The sequence below is a fragment of the Capra hircus genome, chromosome 21 (assembly GCF_001704415.2).
Source record: "Capra hircus breed San Clemente chromosome 21, ASM170441v1, whole genome shotgun sequence".
NCBI classification, from domain to species: Eukaryota; Metazoa; Chordata; class Mammalia; order Artiodactyla; family Bovidae; genus Capra; species Capra hircus.
The window spans coordinates 27,654,913-27,673,865 of record NC_030828.1 but is presented as its reverse complement, the minus strand read 5'-3'; the positions used below and the strand labels follow the sequence as shown (position 1 = coordinate 27,673,865).

General features: G+C 49.2%; 1 protein-coding gene across 4 annotated transcripts in view; it reads right to left on the bottom strand.

The window, feature by feature from the left end:
• Positions 1–18,953, bottom strand: part of LOC102183271 (amyloid beta A4 precursor protein-binding family A member 2) — a 129,745-nt gene that overhangs the window by 50,906 nt on the left and 59,886 nt on the right. For all 4 annotated transcript variants that reach the window (XM_018066591.1, XM_018066587.1, XM_018066590.1 and 1 more), the window contains one exon: positions 8,241–8,294. The gene's annotated coding sequence lies outside the window, so the exon portion shown is untranslated. The remainder of the gene's footprint in view (positions 1–8,240; positions 8,295–18,953) is intronic.

Sequence of the window (18,953 nt, the reverse complement as noted above, 5' to 3'; positions counted from 1 at the left end):
AAAAAAAAATAGATTACTGTTAAAGGAGGCCTATAAGGGAATGTATAATCTTAAATTCCTTTATTAGAAAACAAAAAACACTGAAAAAATAAATAATCTGGGTATCCATTTACTAGGCTTCCCAGGTGGTGCAGTGGTGAAGAATCTTCCTGCCAGTGAAGGAGATGCAAGAGACACGAGTTCGATCCCCAGCTCAGGAAGATTCCCCTGGAGAACGAAATGGCAACCCACTTCAATATTCCTGCCTGGAAAATCCTATGGACAGGGAAGCCTGGTGGGCTATAGTTCATGGGCCACAAAGAGTCGGATGCAACTGAGCAACTGAGCACACAGGCACTTTGAAAAGACCAACAAATTAAACCTCAAATAAAGGTAAAGGAAGAAAATGAATGTAGGGCAGGTAAAAAATAAAATAGAAAATAAATGTGCAACAGAGAAAAATCAACCAAGCCCACATGATGACTTTTGAGTGGGGAGATTAAATATATAAAGCCTTAGCAAGACTGATAAAAGGTGAGAGAGAGGGAAAGTACACAAATTACAGTATCAGGAAAGAAAAGGTGGATACTTATAAAATATAACAATGGATATTATGAACAACTTAACGTAAGGCCCGACCGGGGGGCCATGATGGGCCGCCCCTCCTCTCCCTCGCGCCGGCGGGGGAGGTACTTAACGGAAGGAACCGCCCAGATCCCGGGGACCAATGACAGCACACTTCGCCAGCTAAAGCCGCCCCACCCCAGCCACATAGAAGGACCTGTCAGCCCGCGACGCCTCCGCCTGGCGACCTATCCTAACCCCCGTCCATCTAGCCTGACCATCCCTCGCAACAAACATATAGAAACCACTCCCAACACGGTCTGGGCGCGGACTTCCTCGACCTGCCTCGTTCGGTCAGGGAACCCCGCCAGGGAGTGCTTCGCCATTAAAGCCTGTTAGACACTCTTTTGGTGTCCTGGTCATCTTTACCTAACATTTGGCGTCGGTACAGCATGGGACTCTTAATCCCAGGGTCGTGGGTTCGAGCCCCACGTTGGGCACCAAATGTTAGGTAAAGACGACCAGGACACCAAAAGAGTGTCTGCTGCTGCTGCTGCTGCTGCTGCTGCTGCTGCTGCTGCTAAGTCGCCTCAGTCGTATCCAACTCTGTGCGACCCCACAGACGGCAGCCCACCAGGCTCCCCTGTCCCTGGGATTCTCCAGGCAAGAATACTGGAGTGGGTTGCCATTTCCTTCTCCAAGGCATGAAAGTGAAAAGTGAAAGTGAAGTCGCTCAGTCATGCCCCACTCTTAGCGACCCCATGAACTGCAGCCCACCAGGCTCCTCCATCCATGGGATTTTCCAGGCAAGAGTACTGGAGTGCTATTGCATTCTTCAAAAGAGTATCTAACAGGCTTTAATGGGGAAGCACTCCCGAGCGGGGTTCCCGGACCCAAACGAGGCAGGTAGAGGAAGTCCGCGCCCAGACCGTGTTGGGGGTGGTTTTTATACGTTTGTTGCGAGGGATGGTCAGGCTAGATGGAAGGGTTCCAATAGGTCGCCAGGCCAAGGCGTCGCGGGCTGACAGATCCTTCTATGTGGCTGGGGTGGGGCGGCTTTAGCTGGGGAAGTTGTTGTCATTCGTCCCTGGGATCTGGGAGGTTCCTTCCGTTAGGGACCTCCCCCGCCGGCGGGAAGGAGAGGAGGGGCGGCCCATCATGGCCTCCGGGGTCTGGCCTTAAACTTAACACTAATAGTTGCGACAATTTTTAGGAAACGAACAAGTTACTGAAACAAAACTTAGCAAATCTGACACTAGAAGAAACAAAAATCCAAATGGTCCAGTATTTACTAAAGGTAAGAGATAAAAGGTGAGGCAGAGGGAAAGTACACAAATTACAGTATCAGGAAAGAAAGGTGGATACTTGTAAAATATAATAATGGATATTATCAACAACTTAACACTAATAGTTGTGACAATTTTTAGGAAATGAACAAGTTACTGAAACAAAACTTAGCAAATCTGACACTAGAAGAAACAAAAATCCAAATGGTCCAGTATTTACTAAAGAAATTGAATCTGCAATTTAAAATCCTCTTTCCTCTTATCAACTAACTTAAGATCCCAGTGGATTCCCAATTGAATTCTTCCAACAGTCACAAAAACAAAATCAAACAACAACAAAACACCAGTATTACCCAAAATCTTTCAGGGAACATAAAAGAATATACACTTCCCAACTCACTTTAAATGGCCACCATGACCTTGATACCCAAACCTGAACTTGATGTTATATGAATACAAAATGAAAGGCAAGTCACTTTGAAACAGTTTACAAAGAAACAATAAAAAACTGTCAAATCAGTTTATATACAAAAATTACATGTCACAATTCAGTTGCATTTAGTCCAGAATGCAATGTTTAATATTCAAAAATCAATCACATAACTGAACACTGACACCACACACATATCAAGAAGGTGTGAATTCAGAGAACTCAAACAGTGGCTCTGTATCAACCTAGAAGGATGGGATGAGGAGGGAGATAGGAGGGAGGTTCAAGAGAGAGGGGACATATGTACACCTATGGCTGATTCATGTTGATATTTGACAGGAAACAACAAAATGCTGTAAAGCAATTATCCTTCCATAAGAAGGTGTGAACTAAAAACAGTTGCACACACACCTATATACACATACACATACACACACGCTCCATCCTGGTAAAACTACCCTAGACAGCAGCTGGGCCAGACTGGAAGAAGGACAGAGACAGTGACAATGACATTGCGGGGGATGAGCAAGAGGCTGAAAACCAAGTCCCAGAGAGGTGGGGGCGGAAACTCAGAGCATGAATTGTGGGGAGAATCTATACGCGCCAATGTCTCCACGACCGGGCCTGTTCAGTGAGTGAGCGTTTACTAGCTACATGCTGTGTTCTTTCTCGCTTTTGTTTTCTAAACTGTGGTTAAATAAACACAACATAAACCTTACCATCCAGACCACTGTCAAGGGCACAGTTCAGTGCCATTGAGTGCATTCACACCATTGTGCAACCACCACCCCATGCATCCCCCGAGCTCCCTTCATCTTGTACAAATGAACCCTGTACCCATTAAGCTTCCCCCCTGCCCTGTCCCAAGTCCTTTACAGGATGAGAAAACAAAAATGCTTCAGGGGGCAAAGCAACTTTCCATCAGAGCAGGGCTGGGCCCCAGGATCTCTCTGGGGCCCCTCCCTCCTAGGAGCACTAACTGTGATCTTGGGCAACCATAGCTGCAGGTGGTGGGTGCCTCAGAACCCACCCAGGAGGCCTGCTGCTGGCTCCCCTCATGACGCCATTCCCAGCAGAGCCAGCTCAGCCCAAGTGTCTAAGACCTCATGTCCATGAGCCATCTTCCTCTCTGGAAAGCAGGAATCAAGACCTCCACTTACAGAACTGAAGAAACTCTGATTAAGCCTACTTCTATGTCTGCCTGGCACAGAGCTATGCCCAGGAGAGGAGTGCACTGGCTGCTTCTGGACCAGCCGAGGGGAGGGGGTTGGAAGAAGCAGCAGAGAGAAGGGGAATCACAAGCAAGGGGGCTGCTCCCAGGCTGCTCTGTGCCCGCATAGGATCTCACAGAGGAGCCCAGGCCATGGGGGCTTCCAGAGCCCAACAGACTCCTTGCAGTTAACATGGGCACAGCTGGAATGCTGCAAACTCCAGCCCAATCTACAACCACCCCCTCAACCCCCACAGAAGCTTGAGAGAAGGAGAGGAAATCAGGATTTATCCCTAAGCTAACCAGTCTGCATAGCTGATAGATTTTTCTAAAGTGCAATCTCCCGGTCTCCCAGGCGAGAGTTAATTTTCTTTGGCAAGGGACAGGTCTCAGGCTGGCAAGCTTCGCAGCGCTCCCACCACACGATGCCTCTGCTTGGCTGCAGGACCCGAAGTGGCGCTGGCAAGACTGGGTATCGACAAACAAAAAACAGACACACTTCCCAAAGAGCGTCGCTCTTCCTCAGCCAGGACTTGGGGAGGTCGCACAGATACGCCGGCGTCTTCATGGCTGAAAATAATACTGGCGGTCATCTCTGGGGACGACTCTCACAAGCAACCCAAGGTGAGTCACGGCACTGTCCCAAAGTGCCCTGGCCACGCCTGGAGACATTCATTCAAAAGAGGAACGCAGGTGCTGGATGTATTTGCATCTCAGGTATTCCTTTCTGATGTCTTGGGCTTGGCTCTACTTCCCAGAGAGAGACGAGATCACACCTAGAAACCCCTGGATTCTCTCCTCACCAGTCCCTTATCCCTCCACCCTCCTCGCTGCGTCCTTACACCCACCACTTCATCCCTGGACCACACTGAACATAATCTTCCATTCTCACTGAAGGATATCTTGTTCCCACTGTTCACACTCTCCTCTCCCGGGCTTCTTGGGCAGTTTCCATGCAGAAGAAAAAGCCTACATTCACTGTGTCTTTAATAATCCTTCTCGGTCTCTGGGCAGCCATCACCGAGCCACAGCCAGAGAGTCCCAAGCCCCCTCTTTCCCCCTGGTTTCCTTGCACTTTCTGGCTGGTCCCCTCAGGCTCACACTGAGTCCACCCCCACTCGTGGCCTGACTCTCTGCTTCCATCCACGTGTCAAAAACTCCCCCATCCTTCCTGAAGCTGGAATCCAACAATCCTTTCCCACCTCCAAGGTGACCTGCTTTCCCTCGAGGTCCCACCTCCTGCCCTCACTGACCACTCTTTCCCCAGAACCCTCCGCATACTCCTCCCCAAGAGGTTCCCCTCGGGCCCTTCCTCCACCCCACAGCCTTTCTTTCGGCCACATCGTCTCCCCCCGGGGCCACAAGAGGCGTCTGTAGGGCCAGTTCACCCTGGCTCCTGTCTTCCACACTCATCCCAAGCGTTGGCCCCTGGTGAAACCCTGCCAGGTTCCATGTCCATCTAAATAGGGCGGTCTGCCCTGCTATCTCACCTTCCCGCTTCTCCGTCCTTGTCAGGCCAGGTTCTGCCCCACCTCCCTCCCTCTCTGTCCCAGGAATGTGCTCTCACCCTTCAAGATAAGCAGCCAAGAGGCACTTCCTCCTGCACAACCAGCTACACTGATTGGTCACCTCCCCCGGGGTCCCCTCTTCACCTCCCTAACACAAAGGTACGTGGCCACCAGAGCACCAGACACATCCCCCAGCAGCTGATCACCAGAGTGCAGGGGCTCCCTTTGCCTCTCCCAGTAGGACCTCCCTGGGAGCTGAGTCCCAGCTCTGAACCCCAAGGCCAGGACATGGTCAATGACATGGCCTTCCCTGGAAGTGAGGGTCTCTGCCACAGAGGGGCCCAGGCAGGAGGGGGGAGGCACATCCAAGAACTACTCTTCATCTTGACAGCCCCCCGAAGGGCTGGCATGCCATCCCCACATTTCCCTGCACATGTGTACACAACTGAAGGACCATACATGATGGTCTCAGGTGAGTCTGTGGCAACCACAACTATATGAAAACACAGCTCTTTGGAGGACAACCTGCCCCACGGGAAGACCCCAGCAGTGTTGTTTGGAGAGACTGAAGGCTTGGCTCCATAAACATACACACCCTGGGGACTTCCCTGGTGGTCTAGTGGTTAAGAGTCCTCCTTCCTGTGCAGGGGACAAGGGTTCGATCCCTGGTCAGGGAACTAAGATCCCACATGCCATGGGGCACCTAAGCCCTTGTGACACAATTAGAAAGCCCGTGTACTCCAGAGCCTGTACACCACAAAAACAGAAGCCTGCAAATAGAGAAAGCCTGTTTACTGCAATTAAGACCCACCATGAACAAAATATTAAAAATATAAAATAAAAAAACTTAAAAGGAAATTAAAACAAAAACCAAACAATATATGTTATCAAGCAGTCTGAGCCCAAGCTAGGGTGTTAGAATTGTTCTGACTTTAAATAGCATTTTCTGGTGGATCTAGGAGTGCAAGTGGTATAAATAAGTTTGGAAAATGATGCATTAGGCAGAATTTAATGAGTTGCTTTCTTGCAAGACTAGTCAAGGCTTTTAATATGGCTCTCTGGGACCCGGGGCGGGGGCGGGGTGGGGGCATGGTACACACAGTGTGTCCCCAGTCAGATCTGAACATAGGCCACTATTTTGGGGACCATCTCCTGGGACTCCACTGAACACAGTTAAAGAAGGCCAGTGCAAACACTCATGTAATTAATTAGAAGTGCATATAATTAGCTACATCTGAACATCATTAATAAAACTTACATAGAGAAATGGCTAACTTCCTATCATTTAATCACATAAATTATGCTGGGCTCTGAGTAGCGGCTCAGAGTGCTATTTTCTTGAAACATTTCCATCTTTTAAAAAAAAGGTGTTGATGAATTTTTTTTCTCTCCTAACATGCAACTTAAAAAAAAGAAAAGTTGGTGTCAGAGCAGGCGTGTCAAGTGCGTGAGAACACACACACCAAGGCGGGGAAGCAATTGTAGCAGCTGCTCTCTGCCTCCTCTGAGAAGGAAGTGGCAGCAAGGGGAGCTTTCATGGGCTATGCCCTCCCCATTTGTCATGTGGTTCTTTCTCAGGACCACATCCCCGAGTTATGAGTCCTCACTGAACAGATAAGGACAATGAGCTTCTAAAAGTGTCAGAAACCAGAGCTACATGCAATCACAGACTTCTTGACCATCTATGATCCACGAGGAATTGGGGTGGACATTGCGAAGGGTCAGACCAAGGGTTACTCTCTGTGTTGAACAAGCCCACAGAGAGACCAGCGGTCAGGCAGTAAAGCACAAGGCAGGCTTCAGTGTGGCTTAGGACTTCCCTGGTGGACCAGTGGTTAAGAATTTGCCTGCCAATGCAGGAGACACTGGTTTGATCCCTGGCCTGGGAAGATCCCACATGCCTCAGAGCAACTAAGCTCGTGTACCACTACTCTTGAGCCTGTGCTCTAGAGCCTGGGAACCGCAACTACTGAAGCCCAAAAGCCTAGAGCTTGTGCTCTGCAACGAGCAGCCACCACAATGAGAAGCCCTCACACCACAACGCGAAAGTAGCCCCCACTTGCCTCAACTAAAGAAAGTCCCCTCAACAACCAAGACCTGGTGCAGCCAAAAATAAAACAAATAAGAAAAATTAAAAAAAACCTTTAGTGCCAATTCTCTTAAAGACGTTGCTAATATTAATGGTCTTTTCTGACGGACCTGTGCACACCTCGAGGGCCTGTTGTATAAGTGTCATAGGAATAGTGAAGCCCAGAATGTAATTCTCCAGGGGAAAAAAAATAGAACACAGCCCCCAACTTCTATTTGAGTGGAAGCACATTCACAAAGATATCTGTGAAAAGACAGCAGGCACGCTCTGAGAAGTAGTATTCTAAAGTTACAGACAGGATGTTTCCCTTGCAGTTGAAAAGTAAATACACCCAAGTCTCTTCTCTCTGCAGATCTCCTCCCAGAGATTCATTCTGGTGTAACTATCAGTTAAAAATATCCATCTTGTTGTCCTTTTCTCTTGAAGAAGAAAGATACTTTTCTGCAAAGAACACTGATCAGTGTATTCACTTAAATGACTGTCCTGCACACTGCAGGTGGGGGAATGCAATCGCTAAGGGAGCTCAGCTTCTTGTCAATTGTCATATCATTGATATTCTAATGATATTTCAAGATACAATAATATTCCACTAGGTCTTTTATTTTCTTCAGTTCTTCGGCCCTCAGAAGGCTGAGCATCGAAGAACTGATGCTTTCGGACTGTGATGCTGGAGAAGACTCTTGAGAGTCCCTTGGACAGCAAGGAGATCAAATCAGTCAATCCTAAAGGAAATTTGTCCTAAATATTCATTGGAAGGACTGATGCTGAAGCTCCAATACATCGGCCACCTGATTTGAAGAGCCAACTCATTGCAAAAGACCCTGATGCTGGGAAAGATAGAAGGCAGGAGGAGAAGGGGGTGACAGAGGATGAGATGGTTGGATGGCATCATGGACTCAGTGGACATAAATTTGAGCAAACTCTGGGAGATGGTGAAGGACAGAGGAGCCTGGTGGACTACAATCCATGGGGTCACAAAGAGTCAGACACAGCTGAGGGACTAACACTTTCATACTTCACACACAGACCTAGCTACCCAGGAAGTGAAGAACCGGACAGCTGTACAGCTCCACCTGCAGCAACCCTCTGCAGAGTAAGTAATAAAACGACTGTTTCACACAGGTCAGAAGCCAAACCCCACACACACCATGCAAGGTAACCTCTCAATTCTTACCAAAAACAAGCGGTTTGGTAAGGTCCTGAAAACCCTCCTGGTGATGCAATCTTTCTGGAATAAAACAGAAGAAAAAAGAGGAAATTACTTTGGTTTCAGAAATGACATTGGTGCCCCTACAGAGAGCTCCTTTGGGTATAGAAATTTAAATGAGTGAGAGGCTTTGAATACCTGGGAAAGTGAACTGATTCTAATTCTAATGAGATGATCAGAAATCACCCTGAAACAAATAATTAAAATGTTTCTTTGGCCATTCATCACATGATCATTGCCTTAACATCGTGTTGGACAAATAAAGCGATGGCTTATGTATTGCTCTGGCTGGAGAGGCTGTCAGCATTTCAATGAAGCTCCTCAAAGCCCTCATGAATATGTATTTTCCCACAACAAAGCTTGACCCCACTAGTTGGCAGAAGCAGTATTCTGGGACACTGTCAGAAGAGGTGGGTGTGCAAGTGGGGGCTGGAGGGGGATGAAAGGAGATTAAAGGAATGAGAGAGAAGGCAGGCCACCTCTCCTCTCCCCTGCCCGCTTCCCAGCCCACCCTTCCTCCTCGGCAGCATAGTTTCAGGAAAAGAACAGGAAAGAGGACTTTAGGTTTCATGGTCTCCTTTAACAGAGGGCACTTCGCAAGTGCGAGCTGGAGAAGAAAGCCAAAGAGTCAAAGTCGTCAGGACCGCCAGGCCATGGGTTGGATGGGCGTTCATGTGGGGCAGGAGATGACCTTGGATGGGGAGCTGGGGGTGGGGCAAGAGGACGGGTTTCCTGGTGTGAAATGTCACATCCAAATGCCTTTTCTCCCTCTCATTTGGCTGAAGACAGAGTAAGTAATAAAGGAATTTCTTTGTTCCTTCCAAAACCATGGCAATGGCGGCTTCCTCCCCGGCACCCCACCTCCTGGTAGCATCTCGTGAACAGCTGTGCTGGTCAGGGAGTCTACCTTCACCCTGGCCCCAGGTCTGCAGTCAGGGGATGGTGTCCTTCTTTGGGGAAAACAGGAGGTCTGGCCAATGGCTAACTGGGGATTCTGGGGGTCACCCAAAATTGGTCCAGTGCAGATGCCTTGGTCTAGATGTAAAAGAAAATGATGGGCCAGCCCCGAGATGGTTGCAGATGCTCCAACTGTGACCAAGATCCACAATGTGACCAAGCCACACGGTGATCAAGTCACATGACCATAAGCTGCTAGCCTCCACTCTGTGCATGCATCCATGCTAAATCGCTTCAGTCATGTCTGACTCTTTGCAATCCCATGGACTGTAGCCCGCCAGGCTCCTCCATCCATGGAACTCTTCAGGCAAGAATACTGGAGTGGGTTGCCATCCCTCCTCCAGGGAATCAACCTGACCCAGGGATCGAACCTGTGTCCCTTACATCTTCTGCATTGGCAGGCGGGTTCTTTACCACTAGCACCCCCTGGGAAGCAAGGATGTTTGCCTCCCTCGTCTGTTTCTTTCCAAGGGCAAGTGCTTCTGCTGCCTCTCAAGTTCATTCGTAGTGTCAGCCTCAGCTCCATCATGTGTAAAATAGGGGCAGTGGGAACCACCTTACAGGAGGGATGAAGGTGAAACCCCACAAAACCTGGAGAACACCACCTGGGGCCACGGCAGCTTCAACAGCTTGCTCTTCCTTCTGCCAACCCCACCATCCAACCCCTCCAGGAGGAAGTGACTTGGTGGTTAGTGCTCGTACTAAAGGTCATGTCCAGGGACTTCCCTGGTGGTCCAGCGGTTAAGACTACACTCTCCCAACACAGGGGCCCTGTGTTCAATCCCTGGCCAGAGAACTAAGATCCCATGTGATGCATGGTATAGCCAGAAAAAAAAAGTCACTATATATTATGGCCAGCAGCAAGAATCCTCCCTGGGAGTCAAGAGAGGGGCCTCAATTCCTTGGTGTGTTCCAGGTTTGCTCTGTGACCTCAAGCAGGTCACTCAGAAAGGTCGCGGTCCTCCCTGGGCATCCCCCACCCCAGCTCTGGGCAGTTGTGACCAAGAAGGGCAAAGAAGGGTCAAGAAGCCTCCAGCATAGGCTGGAGTCCCCTGCACCCATCCCTCCCTCCCTTCCCTCCTCCAGCCACCACCATCCCTGACACCACTGGCTGTGGAAGGGCCCCTCACCCAGAAATCCAGCATCTCCCATCCCTCCAGGCCCAGAAGTGCCTGGGGGATCCCAGAGCCCAGCTCTCCCTCCACTGCACCCCTGCCTCCCACCTGTGAGTCCCTCAAAAGAGCAGTGTCATCCACCTGTAGTCTGAGCACCCCACCTGCTCCCCAATGTTCCCTACAAAGACACCCAACCGTCAAAGCACTTTGGAAGGACAGCCAGCGGCACCCGGCTCCTTACGTAAGGAAGCAGGCCCACATCTTAGCTCAATTTAGCATCCGGTTTTAACTGTCTATTTATAGGCCTCACGCGAGCACCCCTTGTGGATGGTGGGGTGTCAGGGCTCCGGGCTCCTGGCCACTGCTATTCATTAGCATTCCTTTCGTGTTTGTCTTCTCTCATTTCCCCAGCAGCATTGTAACTCAGCAGCAAGGTCACCTACAGTCTGGACCCAGTGCCACTTCTCATCTTCTCTAAAGAAAATACGAATTTTCTTTCCCCTGTGGCAGTGCCCTCTTCCCACCCTCTGGGGGCCCCTGGCTTGTGCCGGCTATAACAGAGCTGTGTTATTTTCATGACCTGTGTCTCCCGATAGACGGCTCATCTCAAAGACAAGTCCAGCAAAGTCGTGGGTGGGGGCATCCAGGAAGGCCTCAGGCATCCACTGTCACCTCCCTGATTTGCTCTTAGTTCACCCATCACCTGGCCAGGCACAGCAGCCAGAATGAACCCAGAGGTTTGGAACATTCAGGCTCTCCTCAGCCATGTATGTATGAGCCGGCCACTCCTCCTTGTACCAAACACATGTCCCAGGTCTCTACCCATCCCCTCGAGATGCAGCCAGCGCGGGCCACCTGCTCTGTCCCTTTGGGTCATGTGTGATTGGACAGAAATACCAGAATCTGCTCTTTTGCCAATCCTGGAATAACCCCCTCATCCTCTCATGCCATCAACCTCCAGGCTGGGAACTCAGGACACAGATTAAAACATGCAGCCACTCACTGTCTACATGGTCAGTTAAGGCACAGGCTGGTGGGTTTTTAGGTCATCCTGAGCCCAGCTTCCCCGGTGAGACTGGAGACAGGAAGTCCCAGGAGACCAGGAGACTCTGTGGAGACACTTCCTGTCCACATCTTGATGACTGGATCCTCTGGGGCTGGGCCCCCTGCCCTCGGAACCAGTGCAAAAGGAAAGGCAGGCCTCTGCCCACCAGCTGTAAGCTCACAGCAGAATTCAGGCACAGACAACACTGCCAACCAAAGCCCTTCAGCCGCCTGACTTCAAACACCATGAGATTTGATCCTCCCGTGAATACTGGGGCTGCAGCCATTGGTATCTGGTTTGAGAAGTAATTAATTTTCTCACAGATGCCACCTTACTGCCCTCAGAGGGTCCTCGTGATTCCACGTGCACACTTCTGGTAATAAATTGGACACAAACAAGGCATATGAAATGTCACGTTTCCAGACACTTAGGAATAAACAAATTCTAAATATTCCTGAGACTCGATGGTTCACAGATTTGCTGATGAAGGTGATCAGCTGCTTTTGATAATGCAGCAGGGGAATCAGTGGGAGAGTCCGGGTCCAGAAAGATCCTGGAGGCCTGGTGGTGGCCCAGGCTGTTGGGAAAGGGGATCTGGAAAATGGCCATGGCCCTAGACAGGCCTGCCCACAGGAGCCTCCCCACCACAGCAGGAGAGGCTGCCCTGGGAACACAAGAAAGGGCAGTGTTGGTGGGAGAAGGGTCAAAACCAACTTTCATAAGCTTTTTCTCGCAAAGTTAACGCAAATCCCACAGCTTCACAGACTCCCAGACCTGGGAGCTGTCCTGAGACGCACCTGGGGACAAGGAGCAGAAGACAGAAGTCACCTGTCCACAACAGAAATGGGAAGTCTGCCTGGAAACATCGGCACAGCAGAACCACCGACCCACTGCCCAGAATCAAATTTCTTTCTCCAGCTGACCCGTGAGCTATGGCTGAATGAATTTCCTTGAGTTAAACTGGCAACACTGGGCTTTGTAAGCGGCTAGGGCCTGGGCACCCAGGTGGAGGGAGACTTGGGATGCTGTGGGGAAGAATAGGTGGGATGTGATGAGCAGTAATAACCCAGGCTCCAGAAATCACTTGCTGACGAAGGACTCCAGCCACACTGAGTGGAAGCCCTGGGCGGGGGGTTGGGAGGGGTGTGTGCAGAGCACCATGGCCACGATCAGGTATATCAGAGGCAGTACACCACAGTCAGCTCAGGTGTGACTCCTGTGGTCCCAGGCTGATGACTGCAGCAGCCCTTAAACTCAGGTGTTTGTAAGACTAGCAGGACCTTTGCATGAGGGAAAGCCTGGAATGGAGGTTCACACTTGCATTGCTGTCTCAGGCCAGCCCATGTGGACACGGGACTTGCTTATACTCGGCTTCCTCAAAGAGCAGACAGTCAGCTGGCAAAGGTTAGCATCTGGCAGGTAAGCCATGGCTCAAGGTGGCCTCTGGGACCTGGCTCTGCAACTCAGCTAAGCTGCCCTGGGGTACGCAGTGAGATGGCCTGTGTCCCCTTGGGTGTGACTGGAACCACAGGATGGAATTGGGAAGTGGGGCTTGGTTGGGGTCTGGGGGTCTGCTGCTTCCTGGGGGCAGTGTCAGTCGAGGACAGCAGTCTCATAACAAGGCAGGGAAAGAACTGGGGTCCCAAGAACCAGCCACAGACTAGTGACTGTGGGGAAATAGGGGATGACCTCAGAGAGGGGCTCCAGGTCCTCTAAGCCAGATGGACGCAGGGGACACAGCCCGGGTCATTGTATAAAGAGGACTCAGGGCTGGGACAGAGTGATGGTAAAGTTGAGATGCTCCATGGATGGGCACCAATGGGATGTTCACAAGTAAAAATCTTAAATTGTCCTCTAGCGAGATGCAAGGGTAAGTCTTCAAATAATAATTCTAATAATTCTATTTATTGATATAAACACCCACAGGTATTATTTTGCTCCTTCTGGGTAAGAAGTTGTGTCTTTAGAATCAAAGTTCAAACCTTAAGATTCTCATTTTTACAAATGTCTGGGGAAGAGACTGGCTTTGAAATCCAACTTCAATGGTCTCCAAGTTTGAAAAGCAATTGTTTTATTTGAGAAGGTGGCTTCTAAACACCCTCTTAAAATACTGAATTAAGGATAACACACAAATCAATACCATTAAAATAGTCACACCCTCCACTCTTGAAAGTTTAGTTTTCAAAGCCTGGAGGTGGCAGGCATCAAGGATGCTAACATTCAGTCCCCAGATTCCTCACTTCCTGCTCCGGATTCCAACACGGAGACTTTCTATGTGATGAGTTTACTGAGAAGGGACTGTTCTCCCAAGGGGGCTCTTTGTTTCCCCTCCTGGGGCCTGAGAGACCACCCTGAAGGCAGAGTTGGCAGCAAAGATGTGTGGTGGTTCTATTTGTGTCAAACTCCAGAAATCTGCTGCAAACCCAAACTGGCTCTGATGTTCAGTATCTCTTTCTCTATGTTTGCTTTATGTAAAATCCTCCCTCGGGGTTCTACTAAATAAACCTGGGAGCTCCTCATACAGTCTCAAGCTAAGTGGTTAACACTGGGGTTGAATCAACATGTCCTGACCCGACAGCACCCTCATCTTCCATAAAGTTGACCTCAAGCAGTAGATGGCGACCGAGGACTGAAGCAAAGCTCCCCCTGCTCTTCGTGATAGGGGTGTTCACAACTTTGTAATCCTGACACGTTTCCCTAGTGATGCTTGATATTAAACCAGTCCTATGTCATGGACTCCTTGCCTGGCTTTGGGGAAGAAAAGGACAATTGGACACTAAGATATAAATGACCAGAACTCAGTGCCAAGGCAGAAAGCAGTCCACCAGGTCTGCACAGACCCTGGCTGGCATAGGGTGGGAGCAGGGGATTGGCACGAGCCCTCCCAGCCTGTGTCAACCTGGCTCTCCTCACTACTATTCCTTCCTAAGCAAAAGAGGCTTCTATTTTTGCTGCAAGGCACTTGATGCCTTCCAACCCCCTGACAGCAGTCCCCTGGAGGGATGCTGGGATTTCATTTTCTATTCAGGCAGCTCAAGGATGCTGGGTGGGTGGGGGTGGGGGGTCATCCAGACGCCAGGAGCCAGAGACAAGCACTGCCTGCAATCATATCAGAGGAGGACACAGCACTCTGGAGGGCTCCGGGCAAGATGCTGGGATGTCCACACGGTCCACGGGGCCTGGCGCAGCAAGGGTTATTCCATCCATCCTGTGCTCACCAGGACAGGCACTCATGCTTCACAGGTGGGGACCTTTTAATCCTCCCAGCACCACTGCAAGGTAGTGAACATGATCATCAGCCCCATTTTACAGGTGGGGAAACTGAGGCTCATAAAAATGATTGAAGTCACACAGGAAGTGCGGGGGCTGGGGTTTAACACTGGCACTTAGCGCCCGCGTCCATACTCTTAGCTCCCACATTATGTCAGCAAGGAAGAAAAGGAGAAGACATTTATGGTACATAAGCCCAAAGAATGATCATTAAGAAATCAGTAAGAATCCAAAAATGGCAACTTGCTTGGTGGTCCAATGGTTAAGAATCTGCCTTCCAATGCAGCAGTCCCAGGTTTGATCCCTGGTCGGGCAACTAAGATCCCACATGCCACAGGGCAGCTAAGCCTGTGAGCTGCAACTACTGAGCCCACGTGCTCTAGAGCCCACATGCCACAACTAGAGAGTGGCCTGAGTGCCACAATGAAGAGCACGTGCACTGCAACTAAGACCCAACACAAATATTTTTAAAAGAATTTAGGAAATGAGTAAGTGACATGAATCTAATTCACAGAATAAAAATACATTAAACATATATATATATAAAATTTCATACAAATATATGAAAAGATGGTCAACCTCACTGGCAGGCAGAGAAATGTAAACTAAGACCCTTTCCCTACCAGACTGACAAAAATTTTAAACATCTGACAATAGTAAGTGTCGTCAAGGAATAGGACAAGCAGGACACGCACACACACACACACGCAAAACTGGCCGGACTGCTCAACAGGAGACACTCTTCAGAAAACAAATTTTGCTGCTTTCAGAAAACAGGAAGACTCGTGTACTGTCTCCTGCAACAATTACCAGCCTCGCTAAATATTCTAGGCAAATCTGGCTCATGGTCATGTAGAGACACACTGGGTATTCCTAACAGCCTTGTCTGTAACAGCAAGAACCTGGGAAGCACCTGAACATCCACCAATGGAGAACAGACAGGTTACATCACGTTCCTACAATGAAACCCCATGCACCATCGAAAAGGTCCGAAACAACAGCTACACGTTTTCCCAGGGATGAATCTCACACACCTAAGATGCAGCAGAAAAGGCAAGCTACAGAAAAAAACACACACTTTGATATCAGTTACATCATACTGCAAGATGGGAAAACTCACAGGCATGGCTGCGCTGACAAACGCAGTGAGTGTAAACATCTAACTCTCACAGCAGTTACCTCTATGTGGGGACAAGAGGGTGCCAGCAGGGAGGGGCTCTAGTTGCACAGCTCACTGTGGATTCAAACATTCCACAAGTTCTTGCACAATCCCCTCAAAAGGTGGATCCCACTTCACCTCCCCTGGGCCATCTCTAGTGAACAGGTCCTGAAAGGCATGCACTATTCTTACATCACTCACTCAGAGGAAAACTGGTCACCATTAATACTTTCCATCTTAAGCTATGAGGTCATCCACGCAGCACCACAGACAGGGCCACACGGCAAGGAACTGAGGCTCCTGCCAACAGCTACATGGATCCTCCAAGGACTGCAGCCCCAGCCCACATCTTGATCTTGACCCTGGGCCCAGGGACCTGAGCCCGGGGTCTGAACTGCTCCCAGATCCCTGACACACAAACTCTATGTAAAAGATAGTAAATTGGTGGGGGGACAAGGGAGTTGATGTAGAAAAGAATCACTTTACTGCTTTGCCAGGCAAAAGGGGACACAGCAGGTTCATGCCCTCAAAACTGTGTATCCCAACCAGGGGAGGATCTGGTGAGGAGTTTTATAGCAATGTTTCAAGGGCAGAGTTGCTGATAATGAGCAGGGTGTGTGCAGGACCTGAGTTCCTTCTTTTTTTAAATTAATTTTTGTTGGAGTATAGTTGCTTTACAACGTTGTGGTAGCTTCTACTGTATGGCAAAGTGAATCAGCTATATGTATACATATATCCCCTCTTTTTTGCTTGTTTTAAATCTATTTTTAATTGGAGGATAATGGCTCTACAATGTTGTGTTGGTTTCTGCCATACAACAACATGAATCAGCTACATGTATGCATATATCCCCTTCCTCTATAGCTTCCCTCCCACCCCCTCATCCCACCCCTCTAGGTCATCCCCTCTTTTTTGGATTTCCTTCCCATTTGGGTCACCATAGAGCACTGAGTAGAGTTCCCTGAGCTATACAGTAGGTTCTCATCAGGTAACTATTTTATACATAGTGAAGATAATAAATGTTTATTGTTTTATACCACTACATGTTGGCATGGAAATAGATAATTGATACAGCAGTGTTTTCCATCTTAAGTAGGTTGTGGGTATACAGGTATTCATCACATTATTCTCTTTTTGTATGCTGAATGCTTTATAATAAAAATTTAATACCAAAGACTTGCAATAAGTCAATGCTGGTTAATAACTGCAAATGATGAATCATAAAAGACAGGAAACCATGACAGCCACACCCTTCTTCCTTTTAGGTGACTAAAGAAAGGGGTCTCTTCTGGCGACATAAGTGTTAGTTGCTTATCTCCAACTCTTTGTGATCGCATGGACTGTAGTCCACCAGGCTCTTCTGCCCATGGGATTCCCCAGGCCAGAATACTGGAGTGGGTAGCCTTTCCCTTCTCCAAGGAATCTTCCCAACCCAGGGATCGAACCTGGGTCTCCTACATTGTAGGCAGATTCTTTACCATCTGAGCCACTAGAGAAGCCCACTCTGGGGACATAATGAACTTAAAAAAGCCCCCTAGAAGGGGTGGAGAGTCACAGGAAGTCGTGGGCAGGGGAGAAAGGGGCTAAGGATGTGCTCTATTAACATATTAAAATAGGGAGACGTTTTTAGCTAAGAGAGTATGTGACTGAGCCTGAGAGATTACCCCAGTGGGAAGGAAAGGTCAGGGATGTCGGCAGCACTAGGGTGGCCCACTCCTTCACCCGCTCTCCCCATGCCTTTCAGCCATCAGAGAAGGACAGGGTTGCCAGGACCTGGTCATCAACACACTCTCTCTCCCCTGTAGGTGCTAGATAGAAGGACACTTCACTTTTTAGACATGGTTGAGCTGGTCAAAGTCAACTAGTCCAGTTAAAGCAGCCAGACCAGTCATGTCCACCAGACCCATTCTGTCCCTGAAGGACCACCATAGAACGACTTGAGACCACTTATTTTATTTTTATTATTTAACTCATTAATTAATTTGGTTGCACCGGGTCCTAGCTGCAGTGTGTGGGATCTAGATCCCTGATCAGAGATTGAACCTGGGGCCCCCTCAGTTGGGAACTCGGAGTCCTAACCACCGGACCACCACAGAAATCCCAACACCATTTATTTTAATCCTAATATTTAAGGGCTTAAATTCAAAATCTCACACATGCTCTCTTCCTCAATTTGCTCATTCAAAGAACTATGTCCAAATCCATTTAAATTGAAACAACCACTTTTCCTGTCATAAAGTGACAGTGGAAGCAACAGTAATGCCTCATATATCCCGAGCTTGCTTTCCTCTTTCGAGAAAAGTCAGTTGAGGTGACAGAAGAGGTTAAGCTATGCTTTTAGCGTTCTCCTTTTGACCCTGACGTGTCAGGAAAATGACCCCTGAGAATTTGGATCATTTGTGTTTGCTCCGATCACTCATGCTCTCTAGCTGGCCCCTGAGGACAAGAGGAGGAAAAGCACAGGATGAGAAATGAAAATAGTGAGGGGGACCATGTACAACATCGGGGCTCTCCAACAGCACCAGAGGTGGTGCAAGTGAGGCAGAAGCCCCGCCCTTGGTGATGCTCTGTCCCCACCTTGCAGGGCAGAGCCCAGACAGCCACACTCGGCCACTGGGGACCAGGATGCCTGACCTCAACCAGTCAGGGTCTCCCAGCCAGTCAGAGCCTCCCTGGGACATGAACCCAAAGGACGTGGTGTCCCCAGAATTGCTTGCCATGGTCACCTGAAGGTCAGCTATGGTAGGTCCTAGAGAGCCAGGGCAGGAGGCAGCATGAAGCTGGACAGCAGCCCCCCACCCACTAGCAGTTCATCCAGCCCCGGAGGTGGGGTATGCTAATAGAAATGCTGGGCTTCCCAGGTGGCTCAGTGGTAAAGAACCCACCTACCAATGCAGGGATCGACATGGGTTCGATCCCTCAGTTGGGACAATCCCCTGGAGAAGGAAATGGCAACCCACTGCAGTATTCTCACCTGGGAAATCCCACGGATAGAGGAGCCTGGTGGGCTACAGTCCATGGGGTTGCAAACAGTTAGACACAACTTGGCGACTAAACAACAACTAAAGCCAAAGAAAGAATGAGAATGGTAAACAATAGCCAAACTCACCTCTAAACAGACGCAGAAACCCTAA